This window comes from Diadema antillarum, unplaced genomic scaffold (assembly GCF_040938485.1).
Source record: "Diadema antillarum isolate AM-2024a unplaced genomic scaffold, OU_Dant_1.0 scf00000000, whole genome shotgun sequence".
NCBI lineage: Eukaryota > Metazoa > Echinodermata > Echinoidea > Diadematoida > Diadematidae > Diadema > Diadema antillarum.
Genome location: NW_027270889.1, coordinates 1,848,387 through 1,862,332, shown reverse-complemented (window position 1 = coordinate 1,862,332; position 13,946 = coordinate 1,848,387).

The following is a 13,946-nucleotide window of genomic DNA, read 5'->3' as shown; positions in this document are numbered from 1 at the left end:
GAATTTTTCCAAGATTTTAGTATGTTGTAGCTGAGACTTGGGCTACCGTAAGTGTGCCCTCCATTTTTTCGTACGACGTCGGCATCACGTCGAAAAACTTGGTTGAAAAATGGCACGTGGCTTCGATGCAACGTCATTTTGCTTAATACACAGGGCCTATGGAGCATGAAATAGGTCATTGCATAGCGCATCCGACTAGTAATCCTAATGTCCCTGGTTCGAGGCTCACCCCTGCCAATATTTTTTTAGATTTTTTAAAACACTTTTTTCTTCTTTTTCTTTAATTAGTCTTAATCTCCTTTCCTAACTTTACCTTTTTCTGATTTTTTCATGCTTCTCCTTCAAATTTCTTTAAGATTAACATAATTTTTTCTTTATTTTTCTTTCTTTCTACTACTTTCTGTGCAATAGATGAACAACAACAATGGCTATTAATCCCATATTTTGCACATGTTTTGTTCATGTCACGTACATTATTTCATAAGATAACAATTACTTGATCGGACACCATCTAGGGTATGTAAATTAGGGTCAAAGGTCATAAATGTTTCATCCTGTATCTTGGTGAATACATGTCCTATCTCTCCCATATTTTGCACACGCAAAGACCATGTTACAAGGATCATTTCACAAAATAACCACTTTTTGCTCAGATGCCATCATGTCTGTGCAAATTGGGGTCAAAGGTCATATGTACTTCTTTCTTTATCTTCGTTATGACGTGTTATCTCTATGGGAGGGAATTTTTTTTAAATGTGACAATTAACATGATTGTCTTTATCGAGCACTAGCTCACTTACCCATCAGTGAATTTCTCCCAGATTTTATGTTGTAGCTGAGACGTTACGCTATCGAGAGTGTGCCTTCGTTTTTTCATACAATGTCGGAATCATGTTAAAAACTTGGTTGAAATTAAAGCTTATCTTCGATGTATTGAGATATTTCTTTCTTTGTGCAACTTTCTGTGCAATAACTCTAGAAAAACAGCCCCTACCACCTCCATGTTTTGCACCTGTTTAGTTCATGTCACGTACCTTATTTCATAATATTACAACTACTTGATCGGACACCATCTTGGGTATGTAAAATAGGGTCAAAGGTAATAAATGTTTCATCTTGTGTCTTGGGGAATACATGTCCTATCTTTCCCATATTTTGCACACGCAAAGACCATATTGTGAGAATCATTTCACAAAATAACCACTTTTTCCTCAGATGCCATCTTGGGAGTGTAAAGGTGGGTCAAAGGTCATATATATTTGTTGCTGTATCTTCGTTATCTAGTGTATACAGAATTAGTACCAAAGATGGCAGACATGACTCCCTTTTCTAAATGAGAATCCAAACATGACACGGCCAATGTCTCTAAACACAGATGAAACCTGTTTGGTCTTGCCTATTGCGATCATGATTCGAATCATTGATCAAAAAAAAATCGGATCACCTTAATTTGTCAGTAATGACAAATTACAATCTCTAGTTTTGTTTTGTTTTGTTTTGTTTTGTTTTGTTTTGTGTGAGTTTTTTCCTTGTTATGGATTTTGTTTTTGTTGTTGTGCTTAGCTCTTTCGTTCTGTTTCTGGGTTTGTTTGGGTTTTTTTTTTGTTAATCTCACTTCGCTACACCCATTTACAATAAAGACATAACTTCAGTCATCCTGTGTGAATCTCTAAATCATCTAAAAGCGTGGCTATAAAGCATAATACATATACGTATGCGTAATCTATACAATTATGTAATCGCAGCTCTCCTTTCAATGCATTCGGACAAAAATATGAAATGCTCCCTCAAAAAACAAGTCCATAAGTGAGATTAAAAACAGCAAACAAACTACATAGGGATATGCAGTCACCTTGAGGACATTTTTAATTACTCACAACACCTTATTTACCACGCCTTGGCACAGCCCCGTGGGAACGATGGCCTATATCAATGTGCTAAATCAAACGCAAAAGTGTATTTCTGGATTTCCCTGTGTCTTCTTAAAATGCATTTTCACATAATTGTTTAGGGTAGATTCAGAAATAAAAGTGAGATTATACGAATGAGAAAGGATGACGTTTCATTGGAACCAGACTTGAAATTAGAAAGTTATGGTGTTTTGAATTTTCACTATATCTTATGTTTTTGCGTAAACCTACCAGTCTGTTTGTCAGATTTTACTTATTCAAGTCAAGATACTGAACACGTCACAATAGGCTGTCGGAGAGAATAAAAAGAGGGGGGGGGAGCACAAAAAGTGTTAACCATTATATAGAAGCCGCAACTGTGTTATGCTAATTGCAGCGAAATAAGTGGGACCACACTAATTGAAATGCCCCCAGTTACCGAATTACCATTCCATCGTGTAACTCACACACAAGCCTCAAAGATACCGATTCCGGTAAACAGATTTTTGAATCGTCCGTAGTTCGAAAGCCTCAGTATACAACCAGCATTATTATGGCACAACATGGGCAAGAGTAGGGCCTATAATTGGAATGTCTGACTGAAAAAAGCTACGATTGAGTGTGCTCATTGAAGAACATTGAATGATTCCATGACAGCCGCTGCGCGAAGTGTAATATATTCTATGTATAATACTGCTCTATACAGCGGCTCAGACGAAATCATTTCCAACGAAATTGTGGTGTTTTTTATTTCATTAATCGATAAGAAGTGTTTGAAATTAATAATAAAAACGCCAACACTTTAAGGACGTGATATTTATTTTGAAATGCGTTGATGAAATCAGTTGAGCTTACACACAAAGCATTAATTTTGTGTGTTACAAAAACCAGGGAGGTGACGCGAAAACAAAAGGTCCCCCAAAAGCAGGTGCGGGTTCGAATCCACTGGTGAACACACCAAAGCACCTGACGTCATAAGTGTGGCGCGATGTCGAAGGTCGCTAATTCTTCAACGGGGAAAATGGCAGACTCATTGTTTTTGGCTCGTACAAGCAAAAGTAGAATATAAGGAAATTGGTACTCTGTATGAGTCGGGATTTATGGCATTTGTTATAGGTGGCTAATAAAGGAATCAAATAAAATGCTTGAAATCAAGCAAAGAGAGAGACGAATTTGATGTGGGAGCCAAGCAAGAGATTTTGCATGAAACCAGGTGAGATTAGTAAATATGTTGTACGCAACGATGAATTAACCGTCAGCTCCCCCTCCCCCATAAAAAAAGGGGGAATCGGGATCTCAAACACGTAACGTGATATGGTTCATTTCTTCACTCTTATCATTATACAGCGTCAATTATTCAGAAGTACAGCATACACCCTCGGCCATAATACAGAGAGTAGAACGTGCGTCTGGGTGACAGTAGCCTTTTTAAAAGTCGCCAGCACAGCACAAAATACTCATCAAATTGTCCGAAAGGATTAGGGTTCTCCGAACAAACGCGCCAGTCAGTTTCTTCTTGAGCCAAGGTGAGCACTCGATTAGCAATCTCAAGCCAAAATGTCTGTATTCTGGGGTGTTTTTTTTTCTTCTCCCTCGCACTTAACAGCTTAATACGGGGTACAAATCCCCGCTTCCAAAAGACCCCGTGTAGCATAATGAGGGCACGAGAGACTTGGATGGAATTTTTCTGAAGCATCTACTGCTGTCGGTAATTATAGCATTAGGACAGCATAATGGAACAGATGATTAAGGGCGGAAAAGCGTGCATTGTGATATGATCTCACAGAGTGGGAAGCAGACTTAAGAGAGAGCGAAAGGGGAGGGGGTGAGGGGATGGGGAGGGATATGGGGTAAGGGGGAAAGTGGGAGGGGTGGGTAGAGAGCCAAGGCAATAAGATAGTGTGAAAGGGGATGGAGAGAGGGAGAGGGAGAGAGAGTACATTAATAGACAAGAATGAAGAAAGTTTTGGGGAAAAGGTTATGGGCGTTCAACGACTGTTGAATAAAACCAGAGATTAACACCATTCGTTTGGCGAAATTAGACATGTATTACGGACACTGTGGTCATTTGGATGTCGATGAGTCATAAAACATATAGGATCCCATCTAAAAAAGCAAAAGAAAAAAAACATTAAAAGGGAGGTCATCTTCAGTTGACCGTGGCATCTGGTTACATGGGTCAGTAATGGTCACTTTCCTCACAGTCTCTCCAAATGGAGATTTTTTTTTCCACGATAAACCGGTCTATTAATGAGAAGGGCAACACACTCATGCAAATTACTCAAGCTGCAATAAAGCATTCACTGATAAAATTATTATAAAAGTCACCGTCCTTGTGCGTGTGAGTTTGGGTGAATGTGCAATACAACAATGAAGATGATATTGTGCAACACAACAAGCGCCATAGACAGTATTAACACACACACACACACACACACACACACACACACACACATAGTTAGGCACCACGTAAGACTGCGATAGATAGGTATAGATAAAAGATAAAGATAGATAAACAATTATAGATAGATAGATAGATAGATAGATAGAGATAGATAGATAGATAGATGTTAGAGAGATAGATTATAGATAGATAGATGAATAGATAGACAGATGATTGATGAGATAGATAGATACATTATAGAAAGATAGATAGATGATAGATAGATAGATAGATAGATAGATAGATAGATAGATAGATAGATAGATGTACATTGCAACTGATAGTAACAGTAAATACGACGGAAATGCGTGTCATAATCATTTTAATTTTTTGATTAAAAAACAAACAAACAACTTGATCTTTTGAGTTTTCTACTTGTCATAAATCAGAAGAACTTTCTTGCCAAGGCAAACTTTCCTTTTGAATCCTTTTGAATCTTGTTCGAAAAGATCTTACATTCTTCGAAAGATAATCCCGATTCCACTTCAAGATCTTTTTACCGTAAATTAGAATACTCTGTAAGCGAGTTATGTGTATTTTTGGTTTGTTTTTGTTTTGTTATTTTTCAGAAGGAAAGAGATGGAGAGAGAGAGGGAAGTATGGAGGTGTCGCGACTGTTTGAGGGAATGATTAGAATCCCTATGAGTTTGGGCGTAATGACATTGTCCCGCAGATCTGCAGATGGAATATTTCAAATCTACATCTTGTGCTAAGTCGAGGAAACGAAATGGCGTCCGTCAGAAATTGAAAAGCGGATGTAGGGATCTGCCTTGTGCAATGGCGCCAGTCCCCAAGCCTTGATTCGATTACGTAATCGGGGTGAAACCTGAAGATTTTCGTGGTAGATAGATGATCGCTAACGAGTGATTAGTGTTCCAGCAATGAAACAAGAAGGGGGATCGGGTAGTAAGCAGGGAAGCAATACATGTACCATATTTACACATATTATGTATATCTTCTGATGTAATTAAGGCTTGTCTGTGACACACCATGGATGTATGCTCACTAGTAGTTTGAACAATCCTGTGTTGTTGTTGTTGTTGTTGTTGTTGTGTTTGTGTGTGTGCTTTTTTTACACAGATGAGATTTCGTCTGAATTTTGTCATTTTGATTTTTTTTTATATTTGTAACCTTAATGGATCTGATTGCCATCCTTTCTACCATTATTCTCAAATTGTATATGTATTTTCTATACATGCTAGGTGTCATGCTGAAACATGAATTAAAGGGGATGGCTAGTAACTAATCAGTGGGAACCAGTGGGAATGCTGGAGGATGATTGTTCCAATCCTTGTGGGATTCATTTAAGAGTACATTATATATCTATTCTTGTGTGAAAATTATTTGCTTCAGTATGGTCTCATATTCAAGTAATGTGCAGTTTAATGTGTCCAGGTAAGCGTCCCTGGTCAGTGACGGGGCATTAATCTGCACATTACTTGAATATGAGACCGTTCCGAAGCAAATAATTTTCACACAACAGTAGATATATAATGTACTCTTAAATGAATCCCACAAGGATTGGAACAATCATCCCTCAGCATTCCCACTGATTCCCACTGATCGGTTACTAGCCATCCCCTTTAAAGTTTCAACAAAACAGCTCATTCTTCTTTATTTCCTTTTCATATAGGTCACCTTTGCAAGGTTTTTGCAAGACTGCAATAGCTTGAAGCAACTTATACATTTTTTTGCTAATCCAAAAATAGGACATTTCGTGAAGATTTGTTTACAACAGGTCACTGAGAGACTTGTGCGATGATGATGTCATCACCTCACACATTATGAGCAGGCCTATCACTGAGCTATGAAAAGCATGGGCAAAAACTTACGTAACTAAGTTTGTCCGACATTAAAGGGATGATGCAGTATTGGTGGAGCTGAGGATTTGGCTTTTAACTTTTTGCGAGATACCAAGAAAACACTCAAGAAATGGTACAGAGCATGCCATTCTAAGAGGAATTCAAAGTTCAAGATGAAAATCGGTTTTGGAATGGCTGAGATTTCCAAAAACAAATTAAAACAAAGCGATCGTAATAAAGTGTGGGTCCCACATTTTATTAGTATTACTCTATTTTGGGTATCTCAGCCATTTCATAACCATTTTTCGTCAAATAAACGTTGAATTCCTCTTGGAATTACGTACATGCTCTTTCACATTTCATAAGAGGTTTCTCATTATCTCACCCAAAAATGTTAATAATCTGAAATTAGGTCTCAACCAAAACTATACGAGCCCTTAAATCTATTTGCTAGTCCCAGTAAAAAAAAAAAAAAAATCGTTTGGAATTGTTAACTAACACGATTCTGCAGAATTGTGAACTACTCATATTGTTCGTTGATTTCAGGTCAGGTATAAGTTGATTCGACAATAACGTTCAGAAATATGTATTATGTTGCGCTGACATGAGAAATAATCATTTCGCATAGGCCTATCCTGGTTATAAACGTCGCGTTCATGAGCAGATTTATCTTTTGCATTTGTCATCAATTCCGAGCAGATCGCGTGGACTTGATCTAAAGATTTGGTATATCAGTTACATCAGATACTGACACTAAAATGTCTTCCACTATACGTTACCTGAGAAGAGAATAATGTCTTGCTGAAAGTTGTATGTTATAAGACAAGGAGAATACCTTACAAATAACGGCTCGAGCAGAGTCTATACAGTCGGACAACCACCCGGAAGCCCCGGAATCATAATCAACGGGGGAAAAAATTCCGAAAATTGATCCAATCTAAAACAGGTGCAAAGCAATTACTCTTCCAATAATGCGCACTCCGGAGATCCGTAGTTTCCTCGCGGTGCTGAAGAACATAAATATATAAGCAAGAAGAAATGTTAAGGAGGAGGGGGGGGGGGGGTAGATCCCAGAAGGAAGATGAAATCACAATGGAAATATGTCCCCATCCATGTTATGACATCTAATTACGGGCTTTCATCTCGCTTGGAAACCAAAGCCCACGGGTGGTACGGCGTAGACTCCACATCGATTTTGCCATGCCGTTCTTTCGCACGGAGAAACACCACCGTCGTCAGTATGAAGACTTTGCATGCTGTAGCATATAGACATTGCCAAGTTATTCAATACACGGTAGTCTTGTTAATGCGAGGTAGAGAGCGAAAACAAAAGATCAATATGAAGGCATAATTGTATAAAAAAGGAGGTTGAAACAAAACACATTAAGTGTATCCAAACGAAATGTTATTAATTGACAATGAAATGTTAACGTACATACAGCTGCCCTCGATTCATTCTTTTCATCGCTCCCATAGGCCATAAGGTAAAAAAGGTAGGCCCTAAGTGCAAACACTTTCTATTGTATAGAACTTAGCCTGGAAATGAATAGCATCAACTGGACATAAATTTATCAGAGATTTAGGAAAGTTGCGAAAAGAAAAACACGAATAGGCCCTACACGTACAAGATATAATTGTAGATAAGTTGATAATCTCGTGATACCAATGTGCTTTTTTGTGACCTTTGATGTCCCAGGTAGGGTCAGTGTATAAAGCGTCAATAACGACTATGATTGTATCTAATATAAATGTGAGAATGTGAATGATTTTGCCATCTTGGTGTGCAACATTGAACGCGAAATGTTTTCGAGATACATTCATGAAATCTCAGTTATCAGTGAGAGAAAATGTGCAGCATATAATGGATTAGTAACATGATCATTCTGGACGTAGTCATTGGCAAACTTGCTGTTTTGTGCTTACACTAGTTGCAGTCATGTCCACTAAGGTTACATCTATAGGCCCATGATTATATTTCCGATTCCAATTCTCCATCCCAACCCCCACGTCATATGTTTCTCTACAGCTCTCGATTCAGGCTGTTGCTGGAAGGAAAAGTTCGCGTAAACCCCACTTCGGTGCATGAGGGGACGTGGCTAAAGACAGCAGGCTCCGAGAGGTGACCATGTGTGATGGGAAGATTGCATTTCTCGCGTTCCATCTCGACGATGAGGCATCGAAGCAGAAATCGAAACGCCGTAACATGTGCTATGCTATGCTATGCTTTGTGATATGTAAATGCTTTTTGTATATATATACTGAACTTATAACTTATAATTTTTGTGTCACTTTACATTGTCATTGATGGATGTTGTAAACACAACACTGTATGATTTGTATGGAAACCTAATAAATAAAATGAAATGAAATGAAAATGAAATGTCGACAAAAAAAAAAAATACAATCACAACCACTTCATCATGCAGCTCCAAACACTTAGCATCTTCTTCGATATGGCTAAAATGGAACGGAAATAGAAATGTAAATCAACTGTGGTATGTTTTCATGACATTCCAGACATTACTTTATACGAGTGTACGGAGAACATGAAGTCGAGTGATTCGAAAAAATCGCCTTCACGAGTTTGCTGACTGCTGCATGGACAAATTGAGCGGAAACTCGGAGGGTTTTATCAACAACCTCGGGCGCCCTACGATGTTATGATGGGGTGGTCATTTTTTTTTGTTTTAAAGAATATTTTATTCTTCATCAATGGAAACATAATATACAAATAAATTGATACAGAAATCTCCGGACCAATTTTATAGTCCTTTTCATCAATGAATGCAAAACTGATATCAAAACTTAACATTGATTTAGCATGTTTTGATACACTCTGGTACATTTTTCACAATCAATATACACAATCCATATATAAACATCTCTTCTTTTCTAATTTTACATTATTAATTCGTCAATCTCTTAACAATTTTTTTCTTTCATTACATAATAAATTCTATTAACTGAATCACTTACCCCAAAAATAATTTCTTTTCAGCTTTCATACAATCCAACCTAAAATATCAATATCCATTGATTGAAGTTTTTTGTTAAAAAAAAAAAAAAAACCAACCCCCCCGCCATCCCCCCACTACTCAATACCCCCGTCCATTCTCCCTCTTACTACCCCACCCCATCCCCCCTCCCCCTTCCAAAACCCCCATCACAACAAAACCTCAAAAGCAACTGAAACCTGTGTGTCCTGACTTACATTATAACACTTATTACGAGTGCGTGGAAAAGGCATTTCCTGGTGGATGTACGGCAGACCATACTCTGTTAAATAAACGCAAAGCAAATTCTCAATTCTTTTTCCAGTTTTCCCACTTTTGTAAATGTATTGACAACGTATTACGTATAACTGCTAATTTTTCTTCTTCTAACCTATCCTGCTCTATAGACCTTTTAATGAAAAATTCCGTTGGGGGTGTCTTATTTTTCCTTCCTAAAAAAAGCAATTTCTTCACCAAAATTATAACATGGTTAACTAACTGAGCTTTTCCTTTATCTGGTAGCTCTATACCAAAAAAGATCTCTTCCCAGCTCAACTGTTGCAAATCAACATATTCAAAGAAAGTATGTATAAGCAATCGATCACAATCGATCAACTGTTGCAAATCAACATATTCAAAGAAAGTATGTATAAGCAATCGATCACATTCATCGATAAAAAGAAACAACAATAATCCAATGCAAAATTGATATAAGAAATACAAACAGTATGATAGAAACAATGTCATTCCATTTTAGTCCTCATTGACAAGCAAAAGACAACATCGAATCGACTTCCATTGAGATGAAAGACAAAAATAAAGAAGAATTTACGTTGTGACTACGGATAGTACCTGCAAAGTACACGTTACGGTCACGTGTATGACGTCGGCGGGCAGGCGGATGTAATCTCTCTGCACCGCTGCCGCAGTTCCCCCTCTCTGCAGTCGGCCGTGGGCGCTGACCGTTGCACCGTGAACGAACGAGTGCAATGCAACTTTTTTTTTTTTCGTCGCTCAACAAGCAAGGGTGCACAGCAGTGATTCATTGACTATACGTGATCGCTTGAGAACGGAAGAGGAGTAAGGTAAGGAAGGGGGTGGGGGTGGGGTCTCGACACAAGCGATCTCATTGTTGTGGCTACCTTGTGGCCTCTTATACTCTATGAATATATAAAAGTGATGCATAGCTGTGTATAAAATGCGTGTGTTACATATAAAAAAGACCCCTGAATTTATTGATTAGTGCAATTTCAGACGTAGGGTTTGTTGAATGGCGTGGAGACATAATCGATCTTTACTTGATGTTTATACCTTTAATCGATTTAGTTTTCAGTCTTGATTGATTTGGGTGTGTCTTTATCCTTTCATTTCACTTTCATACCTTAAGTTTGCTAGAAGTGGCTTCTAAAATAACATGGCAATTATCTCAGAAGAATGACTTAATCCAGGCAATATTTCCAACTTGCATCGCTAAAAAATCAGGCACACTAACTAGTGGTAACAAGAATCCTTTGCTGGATCTACACGTTTGTTTGTCTTTGTTTTGGGGTTTTGGGGGTCATATTACTGATCTATTTTGCTTATGTACGCATTAATTGCAAGAAGGTTTCCATGGCAACGAGACATCAGTTGTCGTCATTACCAATTCTGATGGCGAAATCCAGTTATCACTATGACAACGGCACTAAGAAATCCAGCTTGAATACCTCTAACTCTCCCCGATCCCACCTCTCGCTTTCACTCATTATAGACTATAAAAGGCGTATATTCGCAACGCGCAGGGACATTATGGTGTTAATCTGATAAATCCAGCGTAGACAAAGGTCGGATGAGGCGAAGACGCTGGAATAACTACATCATTATCCATTCGATTAGCCTGGTAATGGCCTCTAGATAAGCATCTTCAGCATTATCCTTCAACGGAAGGTCCGTCGCCTTTAAGAGCCCATAACTGAGAACAAAGCGATAGTACGTATATCCCTTCTCCGTGGCAGCTATTAATTCAACAGCTGAATTAAAGAGGGCCATTAGGGATTTGCTAGTTTAATCCGCCAGCGAATTAGGGAAGGCTGGATCCTAACGCCCTGTTGATATTGAGCTTGTCAAACTGCGCAAAGTGAATTATGGCAACGCATCCAACGTCGACCACCAACCTTGTTCATCAACCCCTGATGACATCGAAGTGCGATTGCAAATTGTTGGAGATTGGATATGATTTACAATGACGTCATTAATGATGTCATTAGATGGAAGGATATCTTTAAGTGTGTAATTGTGCGTGTGTGATGTGTGTGTGTAGGCGTGCGTGTGTGTGCGTGTGTGTGTGTGTTTGAAGTTAATGGTGCACTTGAGGGATGATTTGAAGCGCACAGATACAATATGTATAATAAATTACTGCATACATGTTGGCACATACAATCATACATTGATTATACATACATAAGTATACAGATTATACACATAGGCCTAGGTAGATAGATAGGTAAATAGCAGACAGATTGATATTATACATACATACAAATAGATAGATAGGCATATAGATAAATAGATAGGTAGATAGAGCTAGATAGATAGATCTACGCCTATATGGAAAGAAAAAGAAAGATCTGATAGCGATTTCAATAAATCTATCAGCAACTGATAGAGATGATTGATATGAACGATCTCACACGATTCATCTTCACTGTATAGGCACAATCTTTTTGAATTCCTGTCTGTGATCCGTTAGCCCATAAATGTCTGGATGACCAATATTCCTGGTAAACCCCCTTATTTTTACCCTCATCGTTCCCCCATTCTCCTCGCGCTTGTCGCCTGTAAAATGAGGCAGGAAGCCACTCGCAGGGGGGCTCTCCCATCAAACTTGGGGGGAAAGGGGATTCGATGACAGCTCCATTCCGCTGGCCTATGGTATATCTTCCTCCATTATCCCTGATGAGGTGCTCTGTGTTCGTCGTGTATTCTTCACTCGTAGGGCCTCTTCGAAAAGGCGCCAGATCATCACCACCTCTCTGTGCGGAAACAACCAAGATCCTTTCAGCGCTTCTTTCAGCGCTTTTAAAAAGAATTTCTGAGAGAAGAAGAAAAGAAAAAAGAGAGAAGTAAACATTAGAAACATAATATTATAGTCACGCTATCTTCAGGAACCTGAATCAGCTAGAAATTGAAGAAATTAGTAAGAAAAGTATAATTCATATGCAGAAACAACTGTGACGCAAAGAGAAAATGCATTTTCAGAAGGTTTGAGGTGCCCACTGTATAACAGTGTTGGTAAGGACATTTTTTTTCTCATCTGAAACTAGCTTTCTTTTTTTAAGTCAACTCATTGCCAAACGGACATGGCTATCGACAGAATCATCTGCGTTCGTAGAGCTGAGTAATCGCTGGCACATTGCTTGTTTGGTAGTACTGTTGACGAAGTTAGATTCTTGTCTAAAAGCAATCAAAAGGAGATAGGCAGATTAAAACGTTGCTCAGCTTGGCGCCTCGATGCAACTTACCGTACGCTAGATGGAAACACGCACTCCACTGTGTGCCACTCTCTCCCTTTCCCCTTCTCCCTTCCCCTCCTCCCCTCCTCTCCCCTATCTCCCCCTCTTTCTCCCCCTCCACCCCCCCCCCGTCTCTCCGTGCCTAAGCGAGCGACGTGTATTAATGTATACACCCAGAAAGCGGGTGTATTTTAAAGCACGGTTGACTGACCATAATGGAATGCTCTCTCATGTACCCATTATGAACCCAATCCAAAGAGACAATGAAAGCCACACCCTCCTCCCCCCCCCCCTCCCCAATCCTCTATTCTCCCTCATAAAAAGCTTCCGAGTGGTTGCGTAATGCCTGGCACTTTTTTATGCAGTCATTCTGTTGATGTGGACGGTAAGATGTGCTTACTGTATAGCATAATGTAATGTCCATGATATTCGGATTGTGTTTCTTTTTTTTAACGACAGGAATAGTGTAAGGATTAGATATCTATGATAATAATAACATTTACTAAATTTCCTTTCAAACAACATCTTTTTGGAATTCCGTGTCATAACTCATAGACGCTAAATCCCTATGAACCAAATTATTCCATGATGAGCTTTTCGATGTGCAAGTCTGTATGTTTAACATGACACTATTATTGTCTTTAGTTATTGTATATACAGCGTGTACATATGCATATTATATATATATATGTACAAATTTTGTCTCACGGAGTTTAATGAATTTATGTTAATGGTCGTTGTGGATTATTAAGCACCATAATATTTGCTGATGTTTCAACTCCCTGCTTAAAACGTCTTATGGTCCCATAAGTATCGTAACTATGGTGATAAGTCGGCATTGATCCTCAGTGTCTTCAGAGTTGCTGTGTTCTCATAAAGTTTACTTGTCAGAATGAATGAATTGCCATCGATGTTCGGCATGATTTTGACGAAAATAATATACTTCTTCAATTGCTATATGGTGTATAAACTAAACTTCTTCCGGCAAGCTACAGAATGATGTTCGTATGGGCAAACTGTATACATGGACATTTCTGTTATCATCTCTGCCTCCGTAACACAAACCAGAAACCCTACACAAGAAATTGTGTTCCTACTTGTGTAATACTTTGAATAAATGCATTTGCAGTGGATGACAAACCTAAGCAAATTACAGCTAGCGCAGAACTACCCGATGCATATACGCATATGAATCTAGTGTGATTGCTCTCAAGCAAAACTAACAAATACATTTTGGTCATCACCTATAAAGACGATATTGCCTAGATCCTGTCTAATCACATTAATATGAATCGGAAGCTAGAAGGGGGAAAAGGTGATTATAACTC